At 40.1% G+C, this 17,684-nt stretch overlaps 1 protein-coding gene across 6 annotated transcripts in view; it reads left to right on the top strand.

Annotated features, from left to right (window-relative positions):
* Positions 1–17,684, top strand: part of LPAR1 (lysophosphatidic acid receptor 1) — a 134,695-nt gene that overhangs the window by 9,532 nt on the left and 107,479 nt on the right. The window lies entirely within an intron of this gene.

Here is a 17,684-nt window from a genome sequence, read left to right as displayed (position 1 = left end):
GAGTTGCAAAATATAGTTTTAATTTACTGCAGGACTAACAGCAGTGAAAGTCCTATTACTGTCATTGCTACAATAAAAGAGAAGCTGAGAAACTTAGCAAAACTCTGGAAACCCCATTAGCGTAAAGACCAGATGTAGGAACCCCAACAGGTTTGTTGTGGGGATTTATAAAATCTGGTCTAGTACATGTAAGCTTCCATTGCCTGATGAAGGTAAAAGTAGGATACAGTATAACTTTGCTGTTTACTTGGTTTTTTTTTTTTTAAAAAAAACTTTTCTAATTGTGTATTCCATTTTGTATAATTACATTGGCATGGCTTCCTGCATGTGAGCTAGAACAAGGATAAATCTGTTCTTAGTCGTTTTCTCTCTAGGCCATTATGATTCTTTAAAATTACACTCTTTTCCATTTGATAATAAAAACAGTACGTGCTCATTTTAGAATTTGGAAAGTATAGGAGACTCAGCCATAGTGCTGCCCTTCAAGAATAACTTCCTCATTCCATTTTGGGATCATTTCTTGGAGTTTTTCAAATATTTGATCTTCCTGAATAGTCAGTAGCATTCTGTGTTGTTTCTTAAGTATACCTGCCATTAAAATCTTCCATTCTTAATTTTCAGTGACAACATGGTAGTCACAATGTTTAATTAGTTCCCATCTCCGCTTGCTTCTTCTCTCTTTATTTTAAGGGTGTATGCTTCTCTGCCATCTTTCGGTGCTGGTGTTCCCAGAGCTCCAGCCTTGCTCTGGACAGTCTCCATGGGTGAGCTTATCTACACAGCAGACTGTGGTTCCCAGGCCTTTGCCATGGACTGTGGCTTCTCCCTAGAGTTCTCTGTTCCCTGGTATCCATATGCTTGCTCTCTTTCCATTTTTAGGTCTCAATTCAAATGCCACTTTGTTAGTGCAGCCTGCCCTAATGACTACATTTAAGATTGACCTTTCCCGTTTATCCGACATGCCTGATTTTTTTTTTTTTCCCTCCACTGTATTGTTTTTTGACTTTTGACTTTTGACTTCTTAAACAAGGGAAAGTGATTTTTTAAATTTTTCTTAGTTACTGCTCTTTTCCCCATGCTTAGTACAGTCCCTTGCACATAGTAGAACTCAGATTTTCTGAAGAAAAAGTCTTTTGAAAGGACATTTTATGAATTAAAAATTAGTATACTGAGCATGTTATAATGCATAACCTGTGGTCTCGAGTGCTTGGGATTTACAATCTAGGGAAGGAGGCAGCCTTGAACAAGTAACTCACAGTGTGATTGGAATGATTGAGAAAAGCAGGGTGTCCTGGAAGAGTGGAGTAGGGAGACCAGCTTTGGGAGGGTGGGAAGAGTTTTTTGGAGAAAGCGGTATTTATACTGAGGCTGGAAAGATGAGTTGAATTAGTTCAGTGAAACTGGGAGGATGGAAGAGGAAACGAGACCTTGATACAGAAAAGGAAGGGGTAATTTGGGGAAAATGATGAGGAAAATCAAAAGTCTGGGCCTCATTTCTTGAGTTGAAATTAGGTCATTTGTTTTAAATGATGAAACTGCGTGAGGGTGGAGATTGATCAGCTTTGGCATTTTTGATATATAGTACTTCATTCCAACAAGTTTGAATTATTTTTGCTAATTTTGCCAGTCATTGAGGGAGAAGGAGTTTTCAGTCTAAAAGTAGCAATGTTTTTAATGGACCTAGCTTAAATTCTGTTTTGTGCAAGAAAAATGCTGTGAAAATGTAAAACAATACAGGCAAAGTAAACATTCTTGTTAATACCTGACTTCATCGGGAATGCTATTGGTGGTTCCCTATGATGTGGCCGATTATTGCTTTATCGCACACATGTAATCTTTTGCATAAACTTCCTTTATCATAGTAACTAAGTGAGGTTTGTACAGTTTGTCTTTCTGGTCAGTTGCGGGTTTTGTGTTGTGATGCTTGAAAAGAGCAGGATTTTCTCTACGTGACAAGTACAGATAGGTTTATTAATTCAGCCACTATAATAATAATCTCATTTTCTCTGCCCTGGTTCTGTCATAGACTGATAATGGTCCTTCAGTCTCTGTCTACAAATGGGCTTTTGTCAGTTTCTTTATAGCACTTTCTGTGTGTCAGCGTAATATTAAATAAAGATTCCTGTTGGGCCTTTATTATGTGTTTATTAATGTAAAATAATCCTCTGCATTCGGAACCACACCCTACTTTTTTCCTGAGATTAATATTGCCAATCTGCTTTTTTGTCTTTGTCTGAAAAGACTTCACTCGTGCTTTCTGATTTTCAACTTCCAGTGTCCTTTTATTTTATATTTTTTTGCCTATAAACATTTATTTATTTATTTTAAGGATTTTATTTATTTGACAGAGAGAGAGAGCACAAGCAGGGGGAGCAGCAGAGAGAGAGGGAGAAGCAGGCTCCCCGCTGAGCAGGGAGCCCGATGCAGGGCTTGATCCCAGGGCCCTGAGATCATGACCTGAGCCAAAGGCAGCCGCTTAACTGACTGAGCCACCCAGGTGCCCTGCCTATAAACAGTTAGTTGGATTTTGTTTTAGCATACCTCTTAAAGGAAACGTATGGCTTTTACGTTTATTGTTACAACCCACATGTTTGAACCTCATTCTTACCCTTAAGTTTTCTCTTTGTTATGAAAGGTACCATAGCCTTGAGTAAAAAGTACTAGCTTGCCTTTTTCCATCAATATTTCGCCGTATGGGCTTACATAAATTACATAATGTCTTTAAGCCTACAGATTTCTATTTGTAAAGAAACAACACACAAACACACACAAATCCTGAATTAATGGTTTAAAAATGTTTGGCACACTGAATGCGTTAGCTTTTACTATTTTCATTGTTGATAGATTCAGTCATGTGAAATTGTTGGTAGTTGGTTGCTCTTGACCTATAAAAATGGCAGGTTTTGTATGGGTCAATCTAATATGCTTCCTGCCTTTTTTTCCTCTTTCTGTGCCTTGTTCAGTACATCCATAGTATTTTGAAGTGGTCAAGTCTAGTTTTCAATTTTACAAGTGATTGCCTCTGTTTTCCAAATACATTCCTAAACCTGGGTTTCTCTGGTTCTCAAAGTCAAAGAACTAAATTACTTCGATCCCACTCCTCTGCACAACAAAGAATTTAGTATGCCTTAATTATTCTTGCCTTCTTTCCCCTTCCCAATTTCCATTATACATTTAATACCTAAATTTATACATGTTTTACCTCCGAAATTGTAAGTATAGACTTCAGATTTTTGTCTTCTATTCTGTAATAAAATCTGCCACTATATTTTGTATGTGTCTGTTTTGACCCTCATTAGCTCTTGTGGCACCAGGCCCCTTGCTTTAGCTGGCTCGAAAGGTATCTCCTGCGTAGTTGGGGGATTTCTTCATATTTATCCAGCCAATGGCATCTTATGCATTCCTGAGTTAGACTCAGGACTTTTCCTACATTCATCAGAGCATCTGTCTTGTTGAAGTTCAAAAGATGCAGTGTGCATCTTTCAGATTTATGTGGTCTAAGAATGTGCTGCATATCCATCTTTCAAAGAGTGTAGTGGAAATAATGGCTTGATTTTGGCTTCCCCCCCACCTCTTTCTAGTACTGTTGCTGATCTTTGCTGTTTGGTGCACCTTCTTGAGCATTTTAATGGGAAGTTGGGAGGAGTTGTATTGGGACATCTGGTTTAGTGGCTTTCAACATGTTTTTTTTTTTTTTTTTTTTGACCATGCCCCAAGGTTAGCAATGGTTATATAAGTGAATAAAACAAGTTTCATGCAGCTTAACTACAAACAGAAAACTATAACATTTTTTGTTCCTATGTTTTCTATTATGGTCTGTTCATTTTCATTAAAAAATGCTGGTCATAACTCAGAAATTTTGAAAACAGTGATCTGGTGTGTTGCTGTTCTATGTGGAATTAGGGCCATTCACTATTCAACATGTCTTTATTATGTACAATACCAGTTCCTGTGCTGGTAGCTGGGAATGGAGTGGTACATAAAGTAGTCATTATCACTGGAGGCATGAAGCATGGAGTCCGGTGGGAAGGGGGATACTGACCAAATCATCACTCAAATATATACTTACAAAATATGAGTATTAGAAGGGAAGAAGAACAGGGAGTTTCAAAACAGATTAAATGGAGAACCTTATCTGACTTTGGGGTGAGTCAGGGTTTTCCTGGGGAAGTGACATTTGATTAGATCCGCAGAATGAGAAGGGGTTAACTGCAGGGCTGAGGTGGGTTGTGTGAACATGGGACTGTAGAGTCATGGAAGAATTGAGTAATAGAAGCGAAATAGAGTACTAGAAGTGAATGACGGATGGAAGGCGGGCCTTTTGGTCTGATGAGTTGGCAATTTTTTGTGATGCATAGTCGGCCTTCCTATTTGTGACTTTCCTTCCCCCACTTAACAAAATTCAGGTAGGAATAGAAATGATATTTTTGGGAGGTAGGTGTAGGTGTATGTTTTGAAGCAGTTTTATATTATAGCAATTTTGTGGCTTGCTCTGCTTTAGGAACTGTATAAAGCTCTGCCTGGATATGTAGATGTAGTTTTGGTTGGATTAAAAAAAAATACTCATATAGTGTTGTTACCAATTTAGTAACTACGCATAATTTGGAAGAAAGTAAAACACGGAAATTAAGTTTTGGTGAGTGAGGACCAGGTGATTGGGTGGATGTTTCATAGCTTCTCAGTGGCTTTTTTGTTTCCAATAATGGAATTAGGAATTATTACTGTGAGGATTTTTTTTTTATTTTGCCATAGTAGGATTTTTAGGGTTCTCCCCTCACTTTTTCTAAAGCTGTGTGAAGAGGTTTTTTTTTTTTTTAATATTTTATTTATTTATTTATTTGAGAGAGAGAATGAGAGAGCATGAGAGGGGGGAGGGTCAGAGGGAGAAGCAGACTCCCTGCTGGGCAGGGAGCCCGATGCGGGACTCGATCCTGGGGCTCCAGGATCATGACCTGAGCCGAAGGCAGTGGCTTAACCAACTGAGCCACCCAGGTGCCCCTGTGTGAAGAGTTTTTTTAAAAATATATTTTAAATTGGAAATTCATAAAGTAAATTTGAAACTGAATGAGACAGATGCGAGATCGGGAGTCAAGTGCCAGTTTTGTCACCAGTGTCCGTGGGCCTTTGATCGTACCCATGCTTTCCAGGCCTTCAGGTCGTTGTCTTAAAAGAGGGCTTGGTCAGACTGAGACAAGTACCATATGATTTCACTCAGAAGCAGAATCTAAAAAACAAATGAACAAAAGAATCGGACCTATAAATTCAGAGAACAAACTGATGGTTGCCAGAGAGGAGGAGGTGGGGGGATGGGCAAAGTGAGTAAAGGGGATGGGTGGGTGGGAGATACGGGCTTCCAGTTGTGGAATGAGTAAGTCATGGGAATAAAAGGTCCAGCATAGGGAATATAGTCAATGATACTGGAATAGCGTTGTGTGGTGCCCGATGGTAGCTGCTCTTGTGAGCAGAGCAGAACCTAGAGAGAAGTTGAATTACTATGTCGTACACGCGAAACTAATGTAACATTGTCCACTGTACTCAAGTAAAAAAATAAAAATAGAGGACTTAGAATCAGTTTGCACTAATCATTCTCATTCGGTGACTCTGTACTTTTTATTTTCAACTTTGCTCTGGCTGTTTAATGTTCAAAGAACATTGAGCTAATTTAGTCTGACAAGCTCAAGCTAAATGTGGGAGAACTCCAGGTATTTACGTCCTTATGTGTATTGTAAGGCCAGGCTCATTGGATGACACATCTAGTGCTTTTCTCGGCAACATGGATGGGTGGGCAAAGATTAGGACTTTCCTGGGCAGATCCTTACGGCTTTACCATCCTGGTTTGCAGTTTGCCCATACTTGAAATTTTTTTTTTTTTTAACCTTTGAGAGTCTCTGAAGATGAAAAATCATCTTCATTCAGTTTATTTTCTGAGTATTTGCTTTGGGGGAAATGTGCAGTATCTAAGTTATATATAATCCACATTTTATAAAAACCAATTGAACAGTGAGTGATGTTATTTCAAAGAGACTTAAGGGCTAAGGAATCACATGGAGGACTAATTCAGTTTTAATGACTATTCCAAGTTTAAGGAATATTTGATAAAGAATGGGTCTTATGTGGAACAGAAGAAAAATACTTGACTCCATTTTTCTTACACATTAAATTAGTTGATTAAAGTGGATTTTTTGGTAATTTCAAAATTTTAAGTCACTATTTTACTTAGGAGCGCTTTATTTCACTTGCTCTTATTTTTGAGTAAAATATACTTGAGGAAAAACAAGATGCATGCTTTTTCTGTTTGAGCTTTATCTAATTCCTCATTCATAGTATTTATTCAAGAAGTTCAGGTAGCTGTGGGTATTTTACTTAGTGTGTTTTGGTGCTGATTCATCAGCTCATATTCCTTTATTTGCTGTTGAATTATCTTCTCTTTAAGCTCATACTGTATGGAAACCTGGCCAGGACCTCAGGGCTCCTGATGTGGGACGAGGCAGGGGCAGGTTGTGTAGCTGGTGGTTGGGATCCAGGTTGGGCATAAATCCAGGCAGGTAATAGGCACAGGTATTGCTTAAGGCTAGTACTGGAAATAAGTGAATCAGAAGGGTTTGGAGTTATGGAGTTAGGTTAAGTTCAAGGCAGACAAAGCTAGAAAGAGGCACAGAGTGTTCTCATGCACTGCCCAGTGTTCTCAGGAAAGGCATCCTGGATAGCTCTAGGAGAAAAGTTGTGTAGACAGAAATCTAAAACGCCCTGGAGGAATTTTATCTTCAGAGTTAGGAGCATCACTTGAACATCTCTGCTTGTTCAAGGGAATGTCAACCCTCAAGCAGGACTTTGTCATCATGACCTTGGGAAATGGAGTCTTGGCAACTCTTCAAGCATTTGGCCACCTCAAAGTGGAGTACCACAAATCACAAATTCTTATCTGATTCAGGGATTAGGAACCTTGTTAAATACCTTCTCTAGTAGCAAGAATCAGCTCAGGTTTCATGTCTAAGTATATTATTCCTGTAATAGTTACTGTAAAACATACTTAACATTCCATTAATTTTGGGAAAAAAGTTTTAAACGTGCCCATTGCTGTTATGGCAGAGGTTAGTGGACTACTTGGGGCTAATTCTAATACAGGGAGAATGCACTGACCTAATCATTTACTTACCTAGGTCCTTTCCTTTTTTCATCCCATTTTGATGGTGGAATAACTCAGCTAGTAATTTTTCAGTAAACATATCTTAAGGTATTTAAAACTGTTCAACTCCTTTAAAAAATGTTTTTATATAAAAACACTGATTAGAATATTCTTTAAAATGCTTAAAGGGGCGCCTGGGTGGCTCAGTTGGTTAAGCGACTGCCTTCGGCTCAGGTCATGATCCTGGAGTCCCGGGATCGAGTCCCGCATCGGACTCCCTGCTCAGCAGGGAGTCTGCTTCTCCCTCTGATCCTCCCATCTCTCATGCTCTCTCTCAAATAAATAAATAAAATCTTTAAAAAAAATAAATAAATAAATAAATAAAATGCTTAAAAATTTTCTGAAACCAGACATTATGAAACCACTGCATTATGGCAATATTTAAATAAACAAACCCACTCATGTTTGCAGTTCCCTAATGTAGTATATTTTTCATTTAATCATGTTAATTTTATGGCCTATTTCCACTGTGGTCTATTTTATGGTCCACTTCTACCTAGAGTTAACAAATGTGTTTTTGTTTCTGTTCACCATTTTCTTTTTTAAAAAAGTTAATTAATTTTTTTAAATTCAAGTATAATAAACATACAGTGTTATATTAGTTTCAGGTATACAATATAATGATTCAACAATTCTCTGCATAACTCAGTGCTCATCACAAAAGTGTACTCTTAATCCCCTTCACCGATTTCACCCATCCCCCCATCTACCTCCCCTTTGGCAAACACCAGTTCTCTATATTCAAGAGTCTGTTTTTTTGTCTCTTTGTTTTGTTTTTTTTTAATTCCACGTAGGAGTGAAATCATGTGATCATCTTACTGACTTATTTCACATAGCATTATACCCTCTAGATTGATCCATGTTGTTGTAAATGGCAAGATTTCATTCTTTTTTGTGGCTGAGTGATACTCCATTTGTGTGTGTGTGTGTGTGTGTGTGTATACACACCACATCTTCATTCATCTATGTATGGACACTTGGGTTGCTTGCTTCCATATCGTGACTATTGTAAATAATGCTGCAATAAACATAGGGATGCATCTATCTTTTTGAATTTGTGTTTTTGTTTTCTTTGGGTAAATGCCCAGTAGAATTACTGGATCATAAGGTAGCTCTATTTTTAATTTTTTGAGGAACGTCATACTGTTTTCCACAGTGGCTGCACCAATTTGCATTCCCACCAGCAGTGCATGAGGGTTCCTTTTTCTCCAGAGCCTTGCCAACACTGTTATTTCTTGTGTTCTCAATTTTAGCCATCCAGACAAGTGTGAGGTGATATTTCATTATACTTTTGATTTGCATTTCTCTGATGATGAGTGCTGTTGAGCATCTTTTCATGTGTCTGTTGCCCATCTTTATTCTTTGGGAAAATGTCTATTCATATCTTCTGCCTATTTTTAAATTGGATTACTTGTTTTTTTGGTGTTGAGTTGTGTAAGTTATTTATATAGTTTGGATACTAACCCTTTATCAAATACGTCTTTTGTAAATATCTTCTCCCATTCAGTAGATTGGCTTTTGTTTTGTTGATTGTTTCCTTAGCTGTGCAGAAGCTTTTTTATTTTGATGAAGTCCCAGTAGTTTAATTTTGCTTTTGTTTCCCCTGGCTCAGGGGACGTAGCTAGAGAAATGTTTCTATGACTGATGTTAAAGAGATTACTGCCCATGTTTCCTCTAGGAACTTTATGGTTTCAGGTCTCACATTTTAGGTCTTTATTTTGAGTTTATTTTATGTATGCTGTAAGAAAGTGGTCCAGTTTTGTTCTTTTGCATGTAGCTGTACGGTTTTCCCAATACCATTTGTTGAAGAGACCGTCTTTTCCCCATTGTACATTCTTGCCTCCTTTGTTGTAGATTCATTGACCATGTAAGCATGGGTTTATTTGTGGGCTATTTTATTCTATTGATCTATGTGTCTATTTTTGTGCCTCTGCTGACCATTTTCTATTTACTGTTAGATGTGACTGTATTGTCTGAATCATTGTATTTTTTAATAGCCTAATAGTAATCCGTTTGGATTAAGTTGTTAAACTGTGTTCATTTGACCATTGTCCTATTTTTGGACATTTAGTTTTCTCATTTCTTTGCTATTTTAAAAAACACTGCACCCAATGGCTTCTTATGTTATTTTCTGAGACTAATGAAGAGTGGGATCACTAATTTGAGAGTAATAACCTATGATTTCCAAGTATATTAAAAAAGGTTTTCTAAATAAACTTATAAATTACGCAAGTAATATGTGTTCATGGTAGATATAAAAAAAATATATAAAGGTAAAAACTAGCTACAGTTACCACCTGGAGATAGCAATTGTCAACTTTTTATGAGATATTTCCTTCTAATCTCTTGGTACATTTTATAGGGTCAGAATCTTATTGGGTACAATGAATATCATGTCCTTTGTCTTAATAGTATATCCTAATTAAAGGTGACCTTAATTCCAGCAGTAGATCTACCTCACTTCAGTGAACACCTTTTTGTGCAAGGCTTTTTCTGCATTTTAGATCATTTTTTTTTAAGACTTATTTATTTATTTAAATATATATTTTTTAAAGATTTATTTATTTATTTATTTGAGAGAGCGAGAATGAGAGAGAGAGAGAGAGTACATGAGAGCGGGGAGGGTCAGAGGGAGAAGCAGGCTCCCTGCAGAGCAGGGAGCCCGATGCGGAACTCGATCCCGGGACTCCAGGATCATGACCTGAGCTGAAAGCAGTTGCCCAACCAACAGAGCCACCCAGGCGCCCAAGACTTATTTATTTTTTTAGGGAGAGATCATGCACGTGCACAGGGGAGGGGGGCAGAGGGAAAGAGGGAGAGAAGCAGACTCCGTGCTGAGCATGGAACCCCACGCAGGGCTTGATCTCAAGACCCTGAGATTGAACCTGAGCATAAACCAAGAGTCAGAGCCTTAACTGACTACGCCACCCAGGCACCCCTCAGATGATTTCTTTAGAGTAGATTCCTAGTTACAGTCTTAACTGCCTCAAAAAGTAGGGATGATTTTTATGACTAGTGATGAGAAATGATTAAATTGCTTTCCAAAACAATGATAACACTTCACACTACTACCAGGTGAATTTCAGAAAAATTTAAAGATTGAAATTTGTGTAAATGTGGATTTGTAGAACTTGGGAAATGATCAGAGCAACAAGCTTTAATAATTATCAGTCCTGGATGATACTGAGTGGAACTGATCTGACCTCACTAGTGGATATACTTCTCTCCTTTGTGGTGATATTTTCACTCCCCCCTCAGTTTTATATTCTAACAGAGAACATCTTCTTGGGGTTTCCCTTGGTCCTGTACCCTTCGATGCACAGATTTTAATATGCCATAAAATATTTTGTTTTAACTGCATTCACTGTATCAGCTGATTGTGGAATATTCCTGGTTAATAGGCTTCTACAAAAGAACTGGTTAACTACTAGCAAATGGAACAAATATTCTAAAAATGGATAGCAAGTAACTAAAAGTTATGTAGTATTTATACCTGTACTTGTTTACTGTGTTTTCCAAACTCGTCCCCATGATGCCTTCCAGACACCATTGGTATTAAGGACAGAGGCCACATTTATTCTTCTGAGGAAATTAAATGACCTTCCTTAAGAAGGAGGTAGTTTACCATTTCATTCATAACTGGAAGTAATCACATGTGATGTAATTCAATTTGACAATAAATGATTGCTTATTAGACTCTAGAGATACAAAATGAGTGAGAGGAAGGCCTTGTCTTTAAAATCTGACCAACGGTAGAGGTGGGAACTAACTGAAAATACTGTGTTAGTTGTGCATTTCCCTCCTGAAGAAAAATAAGTTTAATATGCACAGGAAGGAAATGCAAAGAGAAAAAGAGTGTGAGTTTAAGCAAAGATCAAGATGGAGGGTCCCTACCCACGTTATTAGGAAAGGACCTCACATTTCACTCTTCTTCCTAATAGTTGACACGAAGAGGGGACATGATCAGCTCTACGATCCGGACACCTGTGAGCATCAGGACTAAAGAGAGGGCACAACTGTTCATGGCCCTGGGAGGAGAGAAGATTTTATTTATGGTTCTTGAAACATGAGATATGTTAGTATAATTAACAATGTCTCCAAGCACAATCTTTATAATGAATATAACAGTGGAGTTCAAAAAATAGTGTTGCTCAATATGGGTCAAGGGCGTAATGCCAAAGCTTATCTCAGAAGAGCAATTCTGTGGGAGTCAAAGCAAGATAGTTCAGACAAGTAGCCCTTTGCTGGTGTGGCTCTGTCCGAGGATAGACCTTCCATGTTCCTTGTGGAACAGTGGGCTCCGTACCTTTCAAGATATTGCCTGTGTATGTTATTTCTCACAAAATATTTTTGGTAAAAATTGAGTAACAGTTGAGTTCAACTTAACACTGCATCCTTTCCTTGTAATTGGCGAAGTGTGTATCTGTGTGCTTTAAGCGTCAGTCCCATTGAGGGTAGCATGAACATGGATCAGTCTATGAACCACAGGTAGTCAGGCTATGAAAATGCCCACAGGCGTGTTCTGTAGCTTTTTCTCCTCAAGAAGCAGAAGGAAGAGAAACGAAGGCCCTGACATTGTGTGCCTTTGGCTAAATGAACTTGGCTCCCTCTGCATTTTATTTAGTGCAAGGTTTTAAAATGTATGACAGCGAGCAGTCATTATGATTGGTTTTAGTGCAAGCATGGTGTCTGTATCATGCACATTTAAGATGTGTTTTTGCTAGATACTTCATTGATTTATGATACCTGGTTGGTCCTGTGGGTATTTGTGTTGGTGACACCTGCCAAAGTATGGTCACGGTGTAATGTGAAGAATGTATAAATTCCAGAGGCAGCAAAGAACAGGTAGTAATTAATCTGGGTGGGGAGGAGGTTCGTAAAAGGTTTCATTGAGAAGTGATTCTGAGCCTGAGACTGGAAGGATGACGTAGGTGTTTGCCATAGAGTTTGGACAAGGGAGGCTCTTCCCCTCCTTGAGCCAAGTGAATGTGTACAGACGTTGCCTGGATCAGCATTATGTGTTAGGGAAGTTCTAGGTGGATCCAAAGTGAGGGAGCTTAACGAGCAAAGGAGGTTATGGCTGAAGCAGGAAGGAGTTGGAAGACTCTGTATGCTCTTCTCCAGGAGGTCTGACTTGAGGCAGTAGGGAACTGTGGAAGGGCTTGAAACAGCATTGGCCTGGTAGATTTCTGTCTCAGGAAGATGATTCTCCACACAGCCAAGTGAAATGGGAGGTGGAAGCGACTGGAATATCCTAGGCGGGAGATAATGAGAGCCTGAATTAAGGCAGTGATAGTGGGTTTGGAGGGAAGGAGGCAGAGATGAAAGATATTTAGGAGGATGAGGAGTAATAATGGAATCACCAAACATTCACCAAGATAGAGATGTCAGAGAGAATAGGGAGGGCATGGAAAGTGTATGAGTTTGCTAGGGCTGCCATAACAAAATACCACAGACTGGGTGGCTTAAACAGTGGAAATTTTTCTCACAATTGTGGAGGCTGGAAGTCCCAAGACCAAGGTATTGGAGGGTTGGTTTCTTCTGAGACATCTCTTCTTGGCTTGTAGATGATCTCTCCCTGTATCTTCACATCTTTCCTCTGTGTGTACACGTACAAATTTCCTTTTCTTGTAAAGACACTTGACATATTGGAGTAGGGCACACCCTGATGACCTCATTTTAACTTAATTAACCCTTTAAGGACCCCATGTCCAAATAAGGGGAGATTTTGAGGTACTAGGGGTTGGGACTTCAACATATTAATCTTTGGGGGATACAGTTCAGCTCTTAACAGGGAAGCTACCTGGTGATTCTAGTGTGCATCCAGGTTTGAAGAGGGGTGGTCTAGGCTGTGTGTGGTGGGTAAGCCAGAGAAGATATGTGAAAAAATGGCCCAGATTATTCAAGTGATGGGCAGTAGGGAAGAGCAGAAGAGGAAGGGAAGAACTTAAAGGGGGTTCTTGCCTGATGCCTACTGATTTCTCCATGATGGATGTGAAAGTTATGGAGCTTCTTTGGAAGGATTAAAGGCTTAGAAGAAACACCATGAGAAATGGAAGAGAGCAGAGAGAAGTGACAGCATTAACGGCTGTTGTTGTGGGCTCTGCTGAGATTAGAATACATCTTCATCTTGTCCTTCAGTTTTCTCCATGGGACCTCTGGAGGCTGTGAGTGGGAGCAGAACAGGCAGTTTGGAGTTTAATCAGAATTGGGTGTTAAAGGGCAGAAAGGAGCCTGAGAGGTAGCAGGTTGGTGTGTGGAGAGCTCAGGGGGTAGGCCGTGGCATTTTGATTGGACAGGGCTGATGAGCCGGGGAAACAGGGGTGGGAAGCTGGGAACTTGACATCCAAGGGCAGATATATTATATGTGAGTGAAAACAGCTGTATGAATGTCCAGTTCCAGTTAGAAAGGGGGATTTTGAAGTGTCATGGGGTGATTCTGAGTAATGAGGGGTCTAAGCAGAGAGGTCAGACTTTTGAATATGTTGAAATTGCCCTTGATAAAGATTTGCTTGATGACTGCGTTGTTTCGAAGAGGGAATGGAGGGCCGAGGGATTTCGTAGATAATCTTTTTTTTTTTTTTTTTTTTTAGATTTTATTTATTTGACAGAGAGAGAGATAGCGAGAGCAGGAACACAAGCAGGGGGAGTGGGAGAGGGAGGAGCAGGCTTCCCGCCGAGCAGGGAGCCCGATGTGGGACTCGATCCCGGGACCCCGGGATCATGACCTGAGCCGAAGGCAGACGCTTAACGACTGAGCCACCCAGGCGCCCAGTAGATAATCTTTAAGGTCCCTTCCAGTCTCCTGATTTAACAGAATGTCATTTTTTGGGTCACTACTTGTTTTTTTCCTTTCCTTTGTTACTTTGGAATTGGAGCAATCTAGAAAGCAACCGTATGACAATTCCATTTTTATTGATACCCTTGCAATTGTAAATGTTTGACAGATTATGGAATCCACTACTGCTTGGTTCATAGAGTTCACACAGGGTGAAGAAGTACATTGGTCAGAAAATGTCTCCACCAAACTGCTGGCTTTTGAGGCCTATCATGGGCAATTATAACAGGAAAGAGAGGAGTTACTGAAATTCTTTTTAAGGTAACATTAATTAGATTCATCTTTTACCACATGGTAAGGATCATTGTTACTACACTTACCATTTTGGGTTTGGATTTTAGCCCCCTTTATTGTGGATTTGTTGGTCCTGGGCATTTTCAGATTTAGTTTTGTGGTAGGATGTTTTGTCTGCAGTTTGCATCTGTATTTGGCAGGAGAATGAAGTGTATTTTGAAAAACTAGGACCCAAAACAACAGAAAGAATTGTGACGGGCACAGTTTGTGTTCAGGATTAGGATTTCTCCTTGATATTTGAAGAAATAACTTTGATCCTCATCCCTGCATGTAAAAGTGACTCTTGGATTTTGGTTCTTGTTGCTGCAAACACAGACTTTGATTTTGAGTTTGCTTACCTGGGGATGAATGTTTTCTAAATCGCATAAAGCTTCGTTTGAATATGGGAGAACTCGACAACATTCTAAGAGTGCAACAACAGAACCTTCACAAAGCCACAGGCTGAATCCAACTGGTGTGTCCTGTAGAGTCACAGGAATTCCCCTTCTCTGTTGCTTGGGATTTCCTTCCTTCTCTCCTCTTTTGGCAGGTTCCTCCACATTGAACGGTTTCTCAGCTTTGTACCACTTACCTCCAAGGATCAACCATGAATAATTGCTTTAGGCTGTTTCCCCAAATTTAGCCCCATCCAATACTCAGGCCCCTCTCCTCTTCCTCCTAGTACTACATCCCAGATAACTGTTCTTTTTTAGGGACAAGCTTGGACGGAACTAAAAGAAGTGATTACCATTATTTGGTTCGAATCCCAGTTGAGCCATCAATTGAAACCAAGTTAGATGGTACTGGTCATTTCATTTCTGCCTTTGTGGACTGCCAGGAGATGGAGGGAGAGGGCGAGGGAGAATTGTGTGTGGTAAAGCAACAGCAATTTAGCAGTCATGGGGTAGGCCACTGGTGCTCCCTTGTTCCTGTGTGTCACAATCACCAGAGTATATTGAAAATTCAAAGTCCCAGGCCCTCTCACAGTGGTTCTGATTCATGCAACTTGGGAAGGATCCAGGACTTTGCTTTTTTTTTTTTTTTTTTTAAAGATTTTATTTATTTATTTGACAGAGACACAGCGAGAGAGGGAACACAAGCAGGGGGAGTGGGAGAGGGAGAAGCAGGCTTCCCGCGGAGCAGGTAGCCCGATGCGGGGCTCGATCCCAGGACCCTGGGATCATGACCTGAGCCGAAGGCTGATGCTTGATGAGTGAGCCACCCAGGCACCCCAGGACTTTGCATTTTTTTTTTTTTTTTTAAAGATTTTATTTATTTATTTGACAGAGAGAGACACAGCGAGAGAGGGAATACAAGCAGGGGAAATGGGAGAGGGAGAAGCAGGCTTCCCGTGGAGCAGGGAGCCCGATGCGGGGCTCGATCCCAGGACCCTGGGATCATGACCTGAGCCGAAGGCAGACGCTTAACGACTGAGCCACCCAGGCGCCCCAGGACTTTGCATTTTTAAGCAAACTCTCTTGGTGGACCACATTTTCTTTGAGAAACAGTGGATTTCAGAACTTCAATTTTTATAATTCTCCATTTCATAGTAGTAGCGTTTTCTGAATCGGGGCCCGTTTGAAATGGCTGTTATACCAAGTTGTAGACTTTCTTTCATTGCAGTGTGTTCTCTATACACCTCATAGATGAAAATTAACATGAGTGCAAATGAGAGGTTGGTTTCACCGTCTTTTGGCTTGGGCAGAACCATCCAGCAAGGGTACTGTACTGTCAGGTGTTTTTGAGAATAGCTGTGCTCTGAGTGGAGAGTGGAAAGTTCTCTGAAGGATGTGTGAAATGCATTGTGAGAAATGATGAAAAGAAAGAAACGGGTGACCTGACCTCTATGTTCATCTGCCTGCTACACCTTAATCTGCCTGCTACACCTTCAAGTGTTTGAAGGATGAGATTCAGTTTAATCACAGAAGAGCAGCTGGGTCCCATGGATGGGCTTCTCAGTCAGGATGACATGAACTATATCTGAGAGAATTTTGAGGAAGCAACCTACTTGAGGACTTCATGGCTGGCCTTGGAAGGTAGTGAGCTTCCCATCATTGGAAGTTTCCAGCAGCTACTGGAGAATGTAGATAAGATTAAAGCATTGAATGAGAGGTAGAACTAGACTAGAAATTTCCTTCCATTTGGGAGATGCTATTAATTTTATGAACACATTTAAGGACACTATACAAGAATCCAGGGTTAAAGAAGACTAGGTAAACCATAGTTGGTTGATTGAGTATACATACACATACTTATGCACGCTAGTGATAAATGCCAGGCTCATTTGGGGTTGCCTTTGAAGTTTATTATTTGCAGGTGTAGAAGCTCTTCGTTTTTGCTTGTAATGTTTCTGGAAGCAGAGTGCTCTCTTGAACTGTCTTTGATGATTCGATGTTTATACATCAGGTCTGCTGTGAATTTGGAAAGCACTGCAGAATCACTCCTCTAGAGATCAGACGAAGACTGGATAGAATAAATTAAAAGTTTTGTTCTGAGACTTTGTATTCCTGTCCTTTGGTTAGGGATCTGCTTGTAGAAAGAGAGGGGGAGTCCTGACATTTTGTGTGAACTCAACCAGGCGATGTGAGGTTCTCCTGTCATTTGCTAATAATAATGCATATTTAAAGTCTCATGAAAGTATGTTGTTGCCTAGGGGCGCCTGGGTGGCTCAGTCGTTAAGCGTTTGCCTTCGGCTCAGGTCATGGTCCCAGGGTCCTGGGATCGAGCCCCGCATTGGGCTCCCTGCTCCGCGGGAAGCCTGCTTCACCCTCTCCCACTCCCCCTGCTTGTGTTCCCTCTCTCGCTGTGTCTCTCTCTGTCAAATAAATGAATAAAATCTTTAAAAAAAAAAAGTATGCTGCCTATAGTCTGAATTTTTATTCCTGAATAGAGATTAAAATCTGGTTTTTAGGCTGAAGATACTCTATGCCAACGCACAAATCATGGATCTGTCAATTTTGAGGTCATTAAAGAGAAGTGGTAACCGCCACACATTATTAGCTTTGCCCCTTTTCCTTGGTGACATTGGTCTTTTCTCCTTATGTTGAAAGGCCCTAGTCAGTGTTGACTTTCCCCCTCTAAGTGCCAGTAATTCTAAATTTTAATGTGTTTTAAGATAGGTGGTTTTAGTTCCTGTCTTATTTTCCTGGTTCTCTTGTTTGCACTGCTCTGATTCCCAAGACTCAAAATTGGGGCCACATGTGTGTCGACATTGAGAAACCCTGACTAGCCCTCTTGTTCTCTCCCTCCCCCTGACATTAATGCAAGAAGGAAGCTGCACCACCAGACACAGCGACTGCTAGCATTCTGTCATTTCTGCCTGTTACCCTCCTGTAGATCGCTTAGGAGATCACCTGTTTTTGTTGTGTGCTTTAGAATTTTAACATT

The sequence above is a fragment of the Phoca vitulina genome, unplaced genomic scaffold (genome assembly GCF_004348235.1).
Source record: "Phoca vitulina isolate PV1807 unplaced genomic scaffold, GSC_HSeal_1.0 scaffold21, whole genome shotgun sequence".
NCBI classification, from domain to species: domain Eukaryota; kingdom Metazoa; phylum Chordata; class Mammalia; order Carnivora; family Phocidae; genus Phoca; species Phoca vitulina.
The sequence above is the reverse complement of the archived record's forward strand: the minus strand, read 5'-3'. Positions and strand labels throughout refer to the sequence as shown.